The sequence below is a fragment of the Hesperophylax consimilis genome, chromosome 11 (assembly GCF_061612785.1).
Source record: "Hesperophylax consimilis isolate HC1 chromosome 11, BYU_Hcon_1.0, whole genome shotgun sequence".
NCBI classification, from domain to species: Eukaryota; Metazoa; Arthropoda; class Insecta; order Trichoptera; family Limnephilidae; genus Hesperophylax; species Hesperophylax consimilis.
The window spans coordinates 14,056,298-14,070,620 of NC_142846.1; the positions used below are offsets into that span (position 1 = coordinate 14,056,298).

At 33.8% G+C, this 14,323-nt stretch overlaps 1 protein-coding gene across 7 annotated transcripts in view; it reads left to right on the forward strand.

Moving 5' to 3' along the window:
- Nucleotides 1-14,323, forward strand: part of Liprin-alpha (PTPRF interacting protein alpha) — a 466,267-nt gene that overhangs the window by 133,330 nt on the left and 318,614 nt on the right. The gene's annotated exons all lie outside the window — the stretch shown is intronic.

The window sequence follows — 14,323 nt, forward strand, 5'->3', positions numbered from 1 at the left end:
CGGTTCGGAAAATAGACCGCCTGTATTTTCCACTTGTTGAGTGATTGTTCATGAGTCGTATTTTTTTTTGCAACTATTTTTTTTAACTTTTCGTACAGCACAATAAAAATGATTTGTTTTTAAGGCAATTAAATGCTTATCTGTAATCAATGGATTTTACAAACAATCAATCTCTCTTAAAAATGTATAGATATATTTAACCAGCCTTAAAATTAGAATTAAAATTTTAAAATGTGAAGATGGTTCATCTCCCAGCCTGCAGGACTAACTGGCCAATGCCGGTGGGCAGGGTAATTTTTCTGTTGCACGAAATCAATTCGGATATCGTTATATTTATCATTAACCCAAGTAAGCAATCCTTACTTCTGCTAGTACATTAGGTACCTTTAATTATGCGTTATGTATTTTATAATATGTTTTAAAAACGCATTAAAACGAAGATTTTGTAATGTTCTTAAAATGATAATTACAAATAGAATTGAGTGTGGACATTGTGAAATGAATTTGGAAAACGTTTTTTTTTCTAAAATCGGATTTTTTGTATTTTTAGGAAAACCGTGCAGTGTTGAAATTTGAAAGTGCCAAGCTGAAATTTCCTGAAAATCTATATATATAATATGTTATAAACGGATCACCAGCTTTTGAACACGACTAGCCACGAGCGAAAACCGTCTTGTGATGGCAGCACTGCACTTCTGGCAGGGACCTATTTACAAGCGATGGAGCCAAATCCTGATGTCATAGAGATAAATATATACATATATATATATATATTTTTTTTTTTGTTTTTTTTTTTTTTTTTTAAACTTTAATCTCATTATGTTTTTTGTATTATTATCTTTATCTCTTGTTTTCGTTTATTGTGTATGTATTATCTTACAATATTTTTTATATTTACTTATTCTATGTATAATATGGAGCTCGTGGGATTGCACCACCCTCCCCGAGATCAGGAATAAAAAAAAAATAAAAAAAATAAGGTAGTTACAAGTTTCTGTTTCTCAGGTTTAATTAGTTTTTATTTATTTGTATAAATTATTATATATTTCTATTAATTATTATTTATTTGTATTAATTTCTATTAATAATTATTTATTTGTATTTATTAATATTCATTATTATATATTTGTATTAATTATTATTTATTTAGATTGTTTTTTTATTCATTTGTACTCATTATTATTTATTTGTATTAATTATTAATTTATAAGTTACTTTTATTTAGTATAGGCACTATGATAATATTTAAGGGTATTTCTGGCTTTAAAATCTTAGTTTGTAAACTTTTTTCTCATTCGATTCATAATTATTAATGCAAGCGATTTTCAGATGATTTTTCACGAGACAGCACGCTGCATAAATATTTTGTTCATGAACATTATTTCTCCAGTTTTTAAATCACAATCCTCGGTTAGAATGAAGTTGTTTTTTAAATGTTGTAATTCTTAAAAAATTTCGTGTTCAGTTATTGTTTGAAAAAATTCAAACTGTTATCTTATAATCGATTTTACCTTCAACGTCCCCTTACGTATGTTCGAATTACTCACCTGAAACTAATTTACCAAACCCCATATTCAAGACACCCAACAATAACTGCGTTTCCTGTTTGTTTATTTTCCCACAGACCTGTAATTTAGTTTTTAATATCCTCATGTGAACATGTCACGGCTATGGTATTTAATACCAGGTCGAACGTACGAGAATAGAGGGTGACTCAATTATTCAGCATTTTTTAGTGTTTCACCTAATTGTCATCGAGGTCTGCAGTCGCAGATGCCAGCACTGATGGAGGAAGAGTATACCGATACGTCCCTGATGATCGTCCTAAAATCCACATCAATCTAAAGTACTGATTTCGGTTGTCGGTGGGTCCTGCATAACTCTGATTCAATGGACTCAAATTTGCTAATAATCAAAACAAGTTCTGATTGTACCTATAATATAATATTTTCAACAGAAAATTATTGAAATTACCATTTCAAAAATTGGTACTGATGTGTCAAGAATTCAAACTATCCCGTGATTTTTGACGGGCTCTATGCTATTATTCTATCTTCTACAAATGTATGAGTAACTGTGGCAGGCGACCTCTGGCTTTGTTTTTATGCAAATCTACAATCCAAACGAAGAAGTTGAGGTGTGCATGAGATTTCGAAAAAAACACCCCCACCCCTAAAAAGCAGAATTTTAATACTACTTGATTAATTTTTGCACGGTTGACTCTTAGAACATAAGGAAAATTTTAAATATATTATCTTTGATACTGATAAGTCGTGGTGGATTTTCATTACAATGATATATATTCAAACAATTTTAATCTTTTTCCACTTTTTTTCAAAAATTTTACCTGTATTCTTTTAAAGCCTAACATAACAAGAATATAATAATATTAGCAATTGACACCTGCCTGACAACTGTAATTGGGTGAAAACCATTATTATGAAAACCATAGTTTATATTTGTACTGTCCTGATGAAGGTTGAGTTCAACCGAAACCGGTCGACGTATATAAATGTAATAAAGAGGTTTAAAACAAAGATATTCTTTCATTTGTGTAATAATGTCAAGCCACAAAGTGTTTGCTTCCTTCGATAATTTGAAAACCATTTAATGAAGGTATTATACTCTAAATTATTATTATACAATTATGCCTCCTGGTAATAACAAAATTATTGGAAATTCAGCTGCGAAATACCACATAGCAACGAAGATGGAAAATCCATTCAAAATAAAATAATTGTACCAGTCTGAAGATGGCCATAATGAGCCAAAACCCGTCACAGTCAAAATATAAAATAAGTGGAAAAACTTTCTAATTGTTTTAACATATCAGAAAAATTATAGTGTAGCTTAATTTGATTTCGGAAATTTTGAAACTCTGCGGAAAGCCCAGGTAACGCAGAGAACTGGTGAATAATTACATTAATAATGAAAAATATGTTTAGGCGGTTTTTCAGTGCAAGTATGTAGAAGACATCGAGGAAATTCCTGGAATAGTAGCACCTTCATGTGAATCAAGCTCTCTTGCGGAGTCTTCTGGCTATTTCTGCTAAAAATGTGTTGATGGCTAGTTTGTTGCTGAGATTTTCGTTTTAACTATTTTGGTTTTCCATTTAATGTTTCTTGTCTTTTACATATTATTTGTTAGTTGTTCATCGAGCACTAAATAAATTGTGCTACAAAATCATACCTATATTATTTGCAAAGTGATGACAAAAAACTAACATAATTTGACTGAATATAAATATACTGTCATTCTCACTGTGCCTTTATTCGCAATTCGTTTTATGTAGAAAAACCTGGTGCCTGTCATTATACTCAAGAACTGGGGATTTTAATACCACACAACCTTTCCCCGCCAGGGGGTCTTTCATTCCTCAACATTTTAATTAAAGTAGACGATTTTACTTTCCGCAACTCGCACAGTACGATTTATACAACATTTAAATTTTTTGAACAATGGCTATAATCCGGTTTTCCATCTTGGAACTTCTTAGGGTTGCCACCGATAGTTTTATTCTATACTCGGCGTCACAAAAATAGCACCTATTGCAAAATCTTATGAGACAATAAAGCGATCGTCTCTTTCGGATGTGCAGCGTCATCGCCCTGATTCACGCCCCGAATGAAGCCACCAGAATCTTGAAACTGTTGGAAAACCCGTCGAACGGCATGAGTTTAGTTGCTGAGCAACATTATACTGTTGTATCCCTGATTGCAGTAGTGCCACCACTTGAGCGACTTTGTCAGCAGTAGTGTCCATTTTAAGGGGTTGTTTTCTAGCGCTAATTATTCACGTGGGTCGTCTTCGACGTTCAGATAGTGAATGACTTTAGACTTAGACTTGAAACTACTCTTTTTATAGCCCAGGAAGATGACACCAATCGTGGCACCTGTAAAGAGTATATTCGCAACATTTGTTTAACTTCCCGAACTCAGAAAATTTGTTTCGTTTATGAAATGAGACTATTGTCTGATAAGAGGTCGTTAAATGTACTTTCAGTTGATATTAATAATGTTTGGGTTAGATGTATTGGCTCGGGGAAACATATTTTCGAAGATTGGGTATGTACATATAGCTAATAATAATATTTTAGATTATGAAGATAAGATCACCCGAAGCGTGCTCTTACTTAAAGTCTAGTTTTAAAGCCAATCTCTGCCAATACGATCAGTGTAATATAACTCAAATAGTAACAGTTTCTCCCTGAAATGATCTGTTCGGACACCTCTTATGAAGTGAGCCAGGTAAGAAAGCGTAGAAAACGAGGAGGGTTGGAAATGGCGAGGAAGTGTCTTTGTAATAGAGGAAGGATATTCGAATTCCGTTTCACCGGATGCCTCGGGCGTGAAGTGCTCTTGAGCCCATACAAGCTTCTCTCAGGAATCTAAGATAGCGCAGACACCATGTAAAAAGCTTAAATAATTGCTCTTTTGATTAAATCTCTTTGTATGATGTGTGCCATGTTTTTTGCTCGGAGTTCAGTTATTTGGCACGCCGCGCTCCTACGATAGATGTATGGAAATAACGGGTGGGAAGCTGCGGGCCAATTTATTATGTTCCTTTGTATCCAATTCTAAGACAGGTTTAATGTTTTTCTTTGAGCGTAACGGTATTTATACCGAGTACCTCCCTTCCGAGAAGAAACGAGTGATGTTTAAAATATTCAGACAACAAGCCAAAAGCTATCATTAGCACTAAAACATCAGTCTATATAAAGAGAAGAAATTGGACATTGTTTTAGCAAATAAAAACTCCACCCCAAGGAAGAAGAAATTTGATTGTTTTATATTAAAGAATAAGTGATTTTAAAAAATTTATTAAACAAACTAAAAGCTATCTCGCCTTCCGAAGGCACTATGTAACTGTGGTGAAACCATTTTCATAGATTGCGCTTATAATGAAAATCTTTTGACAAAATGATTTTATTGAAATTAAAATGAATTTATTTTTTTGTTGTTTTATTTTTCAATGTACATTTGTTACTTAAATTTCGTCAATCTTAAAACTTAACTTAAAATCTTAAAACAGTCTTAAAAAGTTTTAAGATTGCTAGTTAATGACACGGTTATGTCGAAACCGGTACCAAAGTAAACGAAATTTACGTAACAAATGTACATTGAAAAATATAACTCAATAAAACAAAAATGTCTAGAAATTGGTACATAGTTAATGCCCAAGAAATACAAAAGATTTTATTTTTATTAGACAAAGTGATAATGCCCTTAACAAAGGAAGGCGAACCAGCTAATAATAATATCAGCGGAACTTAAATAAACCTTTTTTTATTGGTAATAATAATATTATTAAATATTTAAACTTTACAACTAAAATTGAGTTCTACAAATTATACTTGAAAACAATAAACGAAAGCTATCATTAAAAACAACAGTTATAAAAAGTAACGAGATTGGACATTGGACATATTTTCAACAGACCAACAAAGATGACACTTTGCATTGATTCAGGAAATACAAACCAAAAACCTATAGAAGAAGAAATGTGATTCACTAATTCTTTTATTTATTTTTTTTTTTGATAACTTACTGAGTAAAAACTTAAATTATAATATTTAATTATTGAAGACAATATTAACGATTACTAAACGAAAATCTGAAACAGAAAAATCAGAAAAGGATACAGTCACATCTAGGACTCGTAGAATTGTGCCCTGGCAAGGCAAGGGTCCTGGGTTCGAGTCCTATACAGGGTGTATCGGCACGTACCCGACAAACTTTAACCAGCTATTCCTTAGCACATTTAGAGTAAAAAATGTTATGGGCACTTTGCTGTCCGGTAGCATTTTTTTTTCAATTAAAAACAAAAAAAAATAAAATTTCCACACTACATCACTGTCATTGGCATTGCGTTTCATGTTCAACAGCTGTTATAAGCAAGTATGTCAAAAAGCGTCTTCGCTCTTTCGCACACACTAAATGTTAAAAATGAGACAAATGGTGCCGTGCCATTTCGTTGTGATTGTAAAAGTGCGCCAATATAGGTACACACGTGCATTATTCAACGGAATTCGAATAAAATATTTGCCAGATGGGTTTTCAAACTTTGACAAAGGATAAAACAGTGGTGACATGTGGTGAAAATATGAATAATAATTTTTTTATTAAAAAAAAACGTTACCGGACAGCAAAGTGCACATAAGATTTTATACTCCAAATATGCTAAGGAATAGCTGGTTAAAGTTTGTCGGGTACGTGCCGATACACCCTGTATAGATGTGACCGAATCTTTTTCTGATTTTTCTGTTTCAGATTTTCGTTTAGGAATCGCTAATATTGTCATTAATAATTAATTATTTTTTTATTATTACTGACGTGCACCCGTCGTTGCTGGGGGTTATCCGTAGGAAATAGACATATCCCATTGCAGAATTTTCTTTAGGCCTGTTCAAGATGTACAATTCCGTAGTACATTATTTTGATGTATCTTATAAGGTTTATCCAGCGTTAGCAATGTAAGCGCCCGACAATATCTTTTACGACTTGATTACACAAATCGACTTTTCTCTACTTTCTATAAATATAATTTACATGTATTAAATATATATAAACCTTCCAGAAGAAATTCTCTAAAAGATAGTGAAAACCCTATTAAAATTCGTTGTGTAGTTTAGAAGACAAACAGACCGACACTTGTAACGACTTTATTTTATATTATTTAGATATTTGATGGAGTATCTATTTGGTTTACACCTTGTTACCAAGTGTCCATTAGCTCCACTTTACTCTTGACAATATTCGAGATTGGCTCCGGCATCCCCCTTAAATATAATTAAACCTTCACTTTGGTATCGTAAATGAGAGCGAAAGATTTTCTTAACAACGTCGGAGCGTTACGTACATTTACCCTACCTGCCTACGGCTACATTGTTTTGCTTGAAAAAGCCCACTCAGAAGGCATGATTGAAGCTAAGGAACCTCCTCGATAACTGAAAGAAATTCGCCATAATTATCTTTTATGCGTAGGTTAGCGAATTAAATAATTAGGTTAATTCTTGCATCATTTAACTATATGATCGTGAGTAATTGGATTTACTTTCGTGTTAATACAATGAATCAAATGTTTTTCGTTCTTGAATCCGATGGAAGCCAAATATTTGTTAACACGTCAATCGGTTTAATTGTTGGCACATGAATCATATAAATGTGTTAAAGATCGACGATTAATTTTATTTATTCACTTTATTCATTTAAGATATATATCCAGCTAACAATAAAAACTAATTACTAAAAACACCCTAATAAACTTCCTTCTTCTTCTGGGCTACTGAAATTAGATTGTTAATGTTAATTTTAGTTGTAAGTTTCGTAGTAAGTTAAATAGTAGTTATATAGGCCTTAGTCGTAAGACAGTAGTTATAGGCCTTAATCGTAAGTCACTAGATATAAGTCTTAGAGATAAGTCACTAGTCTTAAGTCAGGGTATTAACTATTTAAGAAATGTATAGGTAGGTATGTGTACAGCGCCCTTGAGGTGATTTCTCACGAAAATGTCGCTATATAAATTAGCCAAATATTATTATTAAGGCGATGCACAATCATATTTAATACATATGTAGGTGGCGATAAGGTTTAAATTCCCGCTTAACATCTGCTGCCTGTTTTGATTTGAAAAGTGTTTTAATTTATTTTGCGAAGTTAATGCACAAATCTGTAAATATTTTATCATTTTCTAAAGAATTTAATTTGTCTCATTAAACAATAAAGCCATAACCGAAATGGACTCGTAAGTAGGAGATTTTGAAATGTGAAGCAGTTTTTATGGGCCTAATACTTAATTTTTTCTGGGCTAATAAAATAATGCTCGATTGTTTCAAATCCCAAGATGTGTTATACTCGCGGTATTTAATGAAAGCATCTAAAAGATTTGGCATTAATTCGTAGTGCTTCGTCTTGACATTAGGATGTTTATTTAGCCTGCTTTATATTCAGCTAGGCTCAGATCCGTCTTGCTTATTTGGGCCTAGTAAGCCTTTAGGTTAGGTATATCATATCTTTGAAAACTATGCTGGTTGATGGTTGATAACGATCAAGCTTCAGTGAACAGCTGGACGCATTAAACCCGACCATCCTACTAGCGTTTAATCAAAGAAAGGATCTTTAACACTATATCTCAGACATGTTCTCCAACACTTGGATACTTGGACACCTTGCAACAAGAAGAAAGGCAATATCTCCAAACCGTTGGATAGACCAGTTCAAAAATGCAACAGGCACTTCAGAAGTTACTTCCACGCATGCTGTACATTGTACCTAATTGTAGTCATTCATAAAAAAAAAATAGACGGGTTGCCTGGTTCACTTGGAAGGTCTGTATCTCTTACTAACGCCCATACATTTTACTATCTCTAAGATAATGTGTATATACATATTTTTATAATAGAAATAATATATAAAATTTAAGTTCGACGATTCTATAAATATCGGCTTTGAAAGGTCTTATATCTTCTAGCAATTTCGTTTGAATTTACCACAGGACATGTCGGGTTTCCCACATTTCCTTGAATATTGGCGCTTTGATTTTCTGTAACCCTTTACATGTGTGAGCGCCTTGTGAAAATACGACAAAATTACAGATTTTGTCGGATTTTCACAAGACAAAATTTCAATTTACATTCAATACGCTGTCTTGGAAATCTAATTTTATCTTTTGTGTGCCTAAAAAATCTTTTGTGTGCCTAAAAAAACATGTCTTAGAAATAAATATATATTAAAATAACTGCCAATGGTACGAAATCGTATAGTTATTATGCTAGGGGACAAACCTTATTAATTTTTTAAACTATTTTAAATTGCCGACTGAACATAGGTGAAGTCCTATTTTAACTCGATCGCTTTGCAATTCGTCTGTCTGTATTTTTTTGCGTGTTCAATCTATCCTGTCAAGATGGTAGCCGTGTTCGCGTGAGCGTTACGAATAGCGATGAGTCGTTCATGAGTGAGCCGCATAATTGAGCTAGCTCTTTTTGATGAGCCTTATTCGAACAAATAACGGTAAACCGTAACTCGGCTCAATTGAACAGTTACTCTTTTTAATAGGAGATATTTTAGAAAAAAAGCGCCATTAAAATTATCTAAGTATTAATTGTTATTACATACTCAGGGTCGTGAACGGCGTTTGACAGTCCGACATCTGGAATTGGACTTATGTACCTACACCTAATAACTAATCATATTGTGTACCGGTACCAAGAGTCGTGCCATTATTCAGCACAGAATTCTTATTGCTTATGCTCTCTGAGCTCATGTCTCCCGTTCAAAAGAGCCGTCGTTCAATTGAGTCGACTCTTTGAGCCGTATGAAGATATTGAGCTAGTACCGTGGCTCCCCCACGATCCCCTCAATAAAATAAGTCGTGACCCATCGCGTTACGAGCTGTTAAATCGGAATATTTGCTACTGTTCACAGAACTTTCCGTTTAACTGTCTCGTTCATCCAAACTCGTAACTAATAAGGTGTTAAAAGTTTTTTTGTGTTTCGTAACTATTAAGCCAATTACTCGAATTCTCTTAAGCCAATTCTATAAAACTTATGCATTCGAGAATTGGCACCAACCTCCATTTTCTACCAACGACCGTGACCCAGATGCGTCCAATAATATTATATTCCATTAACCGTACAGGAAATAAATACCTTTCGCTTCTTGTTTTCCTTCTGGTTGGGGTTTGCCACGTCAATGAAGCTTTTATCGATTTATTAAAGGTGTAACAATTTCTTAGTCTTAGTTGCTTTAACTAAACGATTTCTTATCAATGTGTTTATTATCTTCCGCGAAATGTAATTATCGTTTTTTATTTTTAATCTTCGTTGAAATTGTATTTCTTGTTTTAAAACGGGGTAAACGGTTATACCAAGAATCAATATTGGAAAGTTTGGTTGAAGGATATCACAGATATCTCATTTCATTTGGTTCTATTAAAAATAGCATGTTTTTACCTGCCACAAGTAACATCTACGAGTATATAACATAGGTGTATAAAAACAGACGGGTATTCGAATGCAACGGTGGGTCAAAATTTCAAGGCAATCGATAAAACATCAACATTTTTATTTATCTAGATTTATAAAAAACACAATTCATTTTTCTTCAGCTATTAATTTTACCTTTTTTTTAATTTTATTGAAACATATAAACAAGGTTACAATTTTATGACAGTATAAACACCAATATTTTAATAACTCTCCTAATAAAGCAGCTGCTTGTGTTTAGGAGAGGACAACAAAATATTTTTACATTTGTTTAAATTAAACTAAAAATATTTGTAATTTACAAAAAAGTTTGGTTAGTTAATAGATGATTCAAAGAATTGAAAAGGCAAAAACATATTTCTAAACAATAAGTAAAGTTATGAGGTGGTACAAGAATATTTTAATTTAATTTTTTTTTTATATTTTACGTAGTTTTCTTCCGATCGTATATCAAGGGGTAATTTATTAAATAATTTTGCACCCTTGAATATATAGTGATGCTGTGCTGTTGTGGTTCGTGCTAGTGGCACGGTTAGTCCTCCAACAGATATTATTCTTTTGCTAATATTCAATTGTAATTCTAATTATTAATGTATTCGTAATGTCTAATTTCCCTTTATTTCGTGGTTTGTATTGAAGCTGTGTTATGTGGCCACCCTGCTAGAATTACCCGGCAAAAAATTCTGGCTATAAAAATGTGTAGATACCACGTTGTTACTTTCAACATTTTCATTTCGAAGCCTCTCATGTTCGGATATTCAGTGTAAACTTTCAAAGAAACGCAAAAGACTGGAGAGTTTCACAGTCATATAAAGTGCATAGCATTTTTCATTGTTCCATCTTACGGTTGTTTCGTTTTCTTGTGTGCGCCATTTTCTTTGAGCCGAGCTATAAAAAGTAAGCCTCCAATTTACAATCATCTTCATTTTAAACCCCCTTTACGTATTCCAAATGCCCTTTGATGGCTCATGCGAGGAAAATTTACCATTTCTTATTTGCCCACTCAATTCTGCGAGAATTGGTACTGGCAAGTTTGTTGGAACCACCTTCACGAGTACACGGGGTCGGCGCTCCTTTCTCTAAATGTACGACTCTGGTTACGGAGGTGAAGTAGTACATTTGATCCCTACCCGTGCTAGTCTTCGTTATTTGGTTATTTATCATCAAAAACATAAAAGGAATATAAACATACATATTATTCAAGATAATATAAAATATACAGGATGTCCGGGCGTAAAGGGCGCTAACTTCAGGAGGTGATGGTAGAAGTAAAAAATGCGATTAATTTTTTTCGACATTCCAATGTTTATTTTCCCATACAAAAGTATTTTTCCAACGAAGAATATTTATTTTCCTTTACAAACATTTCAACTTTTATTCCTAAAGAATACCTTAAAACATTAAAATTAAAAAAAATTTTTTTTTACTTCCTGAAGTTAGCTCACTTTACCCCCGGACACCCTGTATAAAAACAGTTAAATACATGTATAAATAAACAATAATCGTAGGTATTTAAGTTGGACATAATCTGCCTCACTAGGCGAACCTGTATTTTTAGCAAAAATAATCAATGCACTGTCAATTGTTCACGAATACATATTGTATTCGTCAACAATGAGTTCATATAAAACATGTATTTACTAGTAAAAAAATTACACGTCGTCCAACGTAGAATAATTGCATCCGAAATTCGTTAGATTTGGGTGAGTTCGATGCGACGACCTTTATTGCATATCCATAGTTTAGATACAAACTTTTTTATTTTTCTCGTTTCGTCGGGTAGGTTATTGTATCTGAAGTTTCTTTATACAAATGTAGTTATATTTTTGGACTTCAATAGGTATTCTTTAACCACATCTCGTCACTGCATGTCTTGAGTAAAATACAACATTATTTCTAAGGAAGTGTAAGCGTAAAAGTGTATTGAATCTGTCTCTGATGCGTCCGAGTAGAAAAAATATCACCGTCAAACAACCCAAACGGCTGAGTTGTCACTTCTCCAGTAGTCCTCTATCGGTTAGTTCGGAATAAATAACAGTTTCGATTTATTTACCTACCGCGCGGTTCCCTCGGGATGGGAAGTTATTTATTGTGAAGCTTGTAACAAGCTTTCGTGAATAAAGGCCCGATAGACAATAGACACAAGAGTGAATGATATGAATGGCTTTCATCAAAAAGGTAGCACTTCTGTTATTTATGGATAAAAGCTCACATTTATTCAGGTGTACCTATACTCAATATTATTACATCGATCAATTTTATTGAAGCTTCAAATTTAATTATTAATACTCTTTACATTAGAATTTTCCACGCAATGCTTGTTTAGATTTTGCATTTAGCCATTATGTCATCAACTCTTTTGGGTTCACAACTTAATGTTTTTTTCGGGGGTAACATATTCATAATTCAACGTTAAAAAAACGTTTCAGGACGCCTTGCCCTTGTCCGCGTAACCTAAAAAAACGCCTGTGACCGTTTTGATCGATCGCTTCACCCGTGTACGTCATCTGTCTCATTAACGTTTCGGCGGGGAGGGTGGCAGTCGTCGTATATAAATATACCCTTACATTATAAACAGCCCTTACTGCAGTGGTGGTTGGTGGGAGTAGGTGGGGGTGGGGGTTTCTTCCCGCCCCCTGAACGCTGACAGGATTATTGACGGCCACATTAATGGCTCGATCGGAAAAATCGGGCACACTGTCTCTCTGTTGTCTAGTCTCGTGTTTTTTTCGCCGTGTAGACGGAGTCTAAACCGTGTTTATTATGCACAGCATAGAATTGACATCGTGCCATTCACGATTATTCTAAAAAGAATTTTATCTTTGTCGTTGCGTAGTCTCTTTTTTTAACCTTTTTCTTATATTAGATTAAAAGCACTGCAGTCGATGCACACGAACGTAATAAGAAACTGTTCAGGATGCGTATCTTTTGATCTGTTCATTGATCTGATTTAGTAAAAACTACAAATATGCATTATCTACATTTTGTCGCGGGCCCCTCCTAAATTCCTAATATGTACCTACCAAATAAAAATTATATTTAAATATGTAAATATTCTCTGCACTTTCTTTGGACAAAGGTATTTGAACAAATTCTTGGGTTCTTAAGGTTCCTGACTATTAGCGTAATGTATTTTTTGTGTTTCGAGTCTATTTTATAAATACAAATATTTTATATTCTGCTGATGATGTTGTCTCTAGGTGCCTATTATCAGCAGCATTTCTCGTTAAAAGCTCAACGCATCAAATAAGTAAGATAATGTGACTTTTACATTCTCTATATAAATTTATACAAGACGAAGAATAGCCTAAATATGAAATATTTCCTATAAATTCACTGATTCAGTCGAATTCTTCAGTTGGCAAGTCACAAGAAGACCAAATCGAACTATTCAGCTATACAATAACAAGACAAAGTCCGATCAATTCGCAGATTGCACGAGTAACCGCAGAACGATCTCCATCTGAAGTGAACACTCGTTGAATAAACTGCTCGAGGGCGTCTTACGGGTTACGGGCGCTTGAGTTTCCACGCGGTCCATTGCGTCCTGCCACGGGATTGGAGTTCTGGAGACTGCAGACTGTTGCTGCTTGGTGCTTACCGCTCTACACTCTCGGCTTACAGACGTAAGATAAAGACGAAAGATTGATTCTTCGAAAACAATTGTGAACATTTTTCAAATGTGTATGGCGTGTACTAATTTTTGTGATGTCGGCATTTTGGGAAGGTGCTTTGGCATTGAACTACATTCCAATATAATCATAGCTAGTTCATATGTTTTTTAATTAAAAATGATTTACCAATAGTTGGTCATTTAAACTCTAGTTAGTGGTCGAGTTCTCCAAATCGTCGATTTGCCACCCAGGCGTCTCAATTTAAATTCTGTGCTAACTAAGCCACTTTTTAACATTTATTTATGCCCCAATTTAGTTTTATATATTTAACGTGTTTATCAGTATAATACGCATATAATATAATAGGTAATCAGAAGCAAGAAAGAAGAGTTTAATTCTTAATATTTTAATGATAAATATTACTCAATATTCTTAGTTTTTCTCATAGGCCCACTGTAACAGGGCTTTTAGTAGGAGCTCGATTAATTCACTCTATTTCCTTTCCTCGTCTGCTGTATTTAGGTATGGTCTAATGAAGTCCAATAACCTACATCGCTGATAAACTGTCCTTATCTTGTGCTCTTTCCAACCTCGTGAGGGCCGAAAGCCCTCTTAACTTGAACCCGTTCTAAATTTACCGATCCTAGGGTCTGGGCTCTACAGGAAGCCCTGGGTCCGTGGCCCTCGATTCACGAGGGTCCTTGGCCATCGAGATGGCCTCG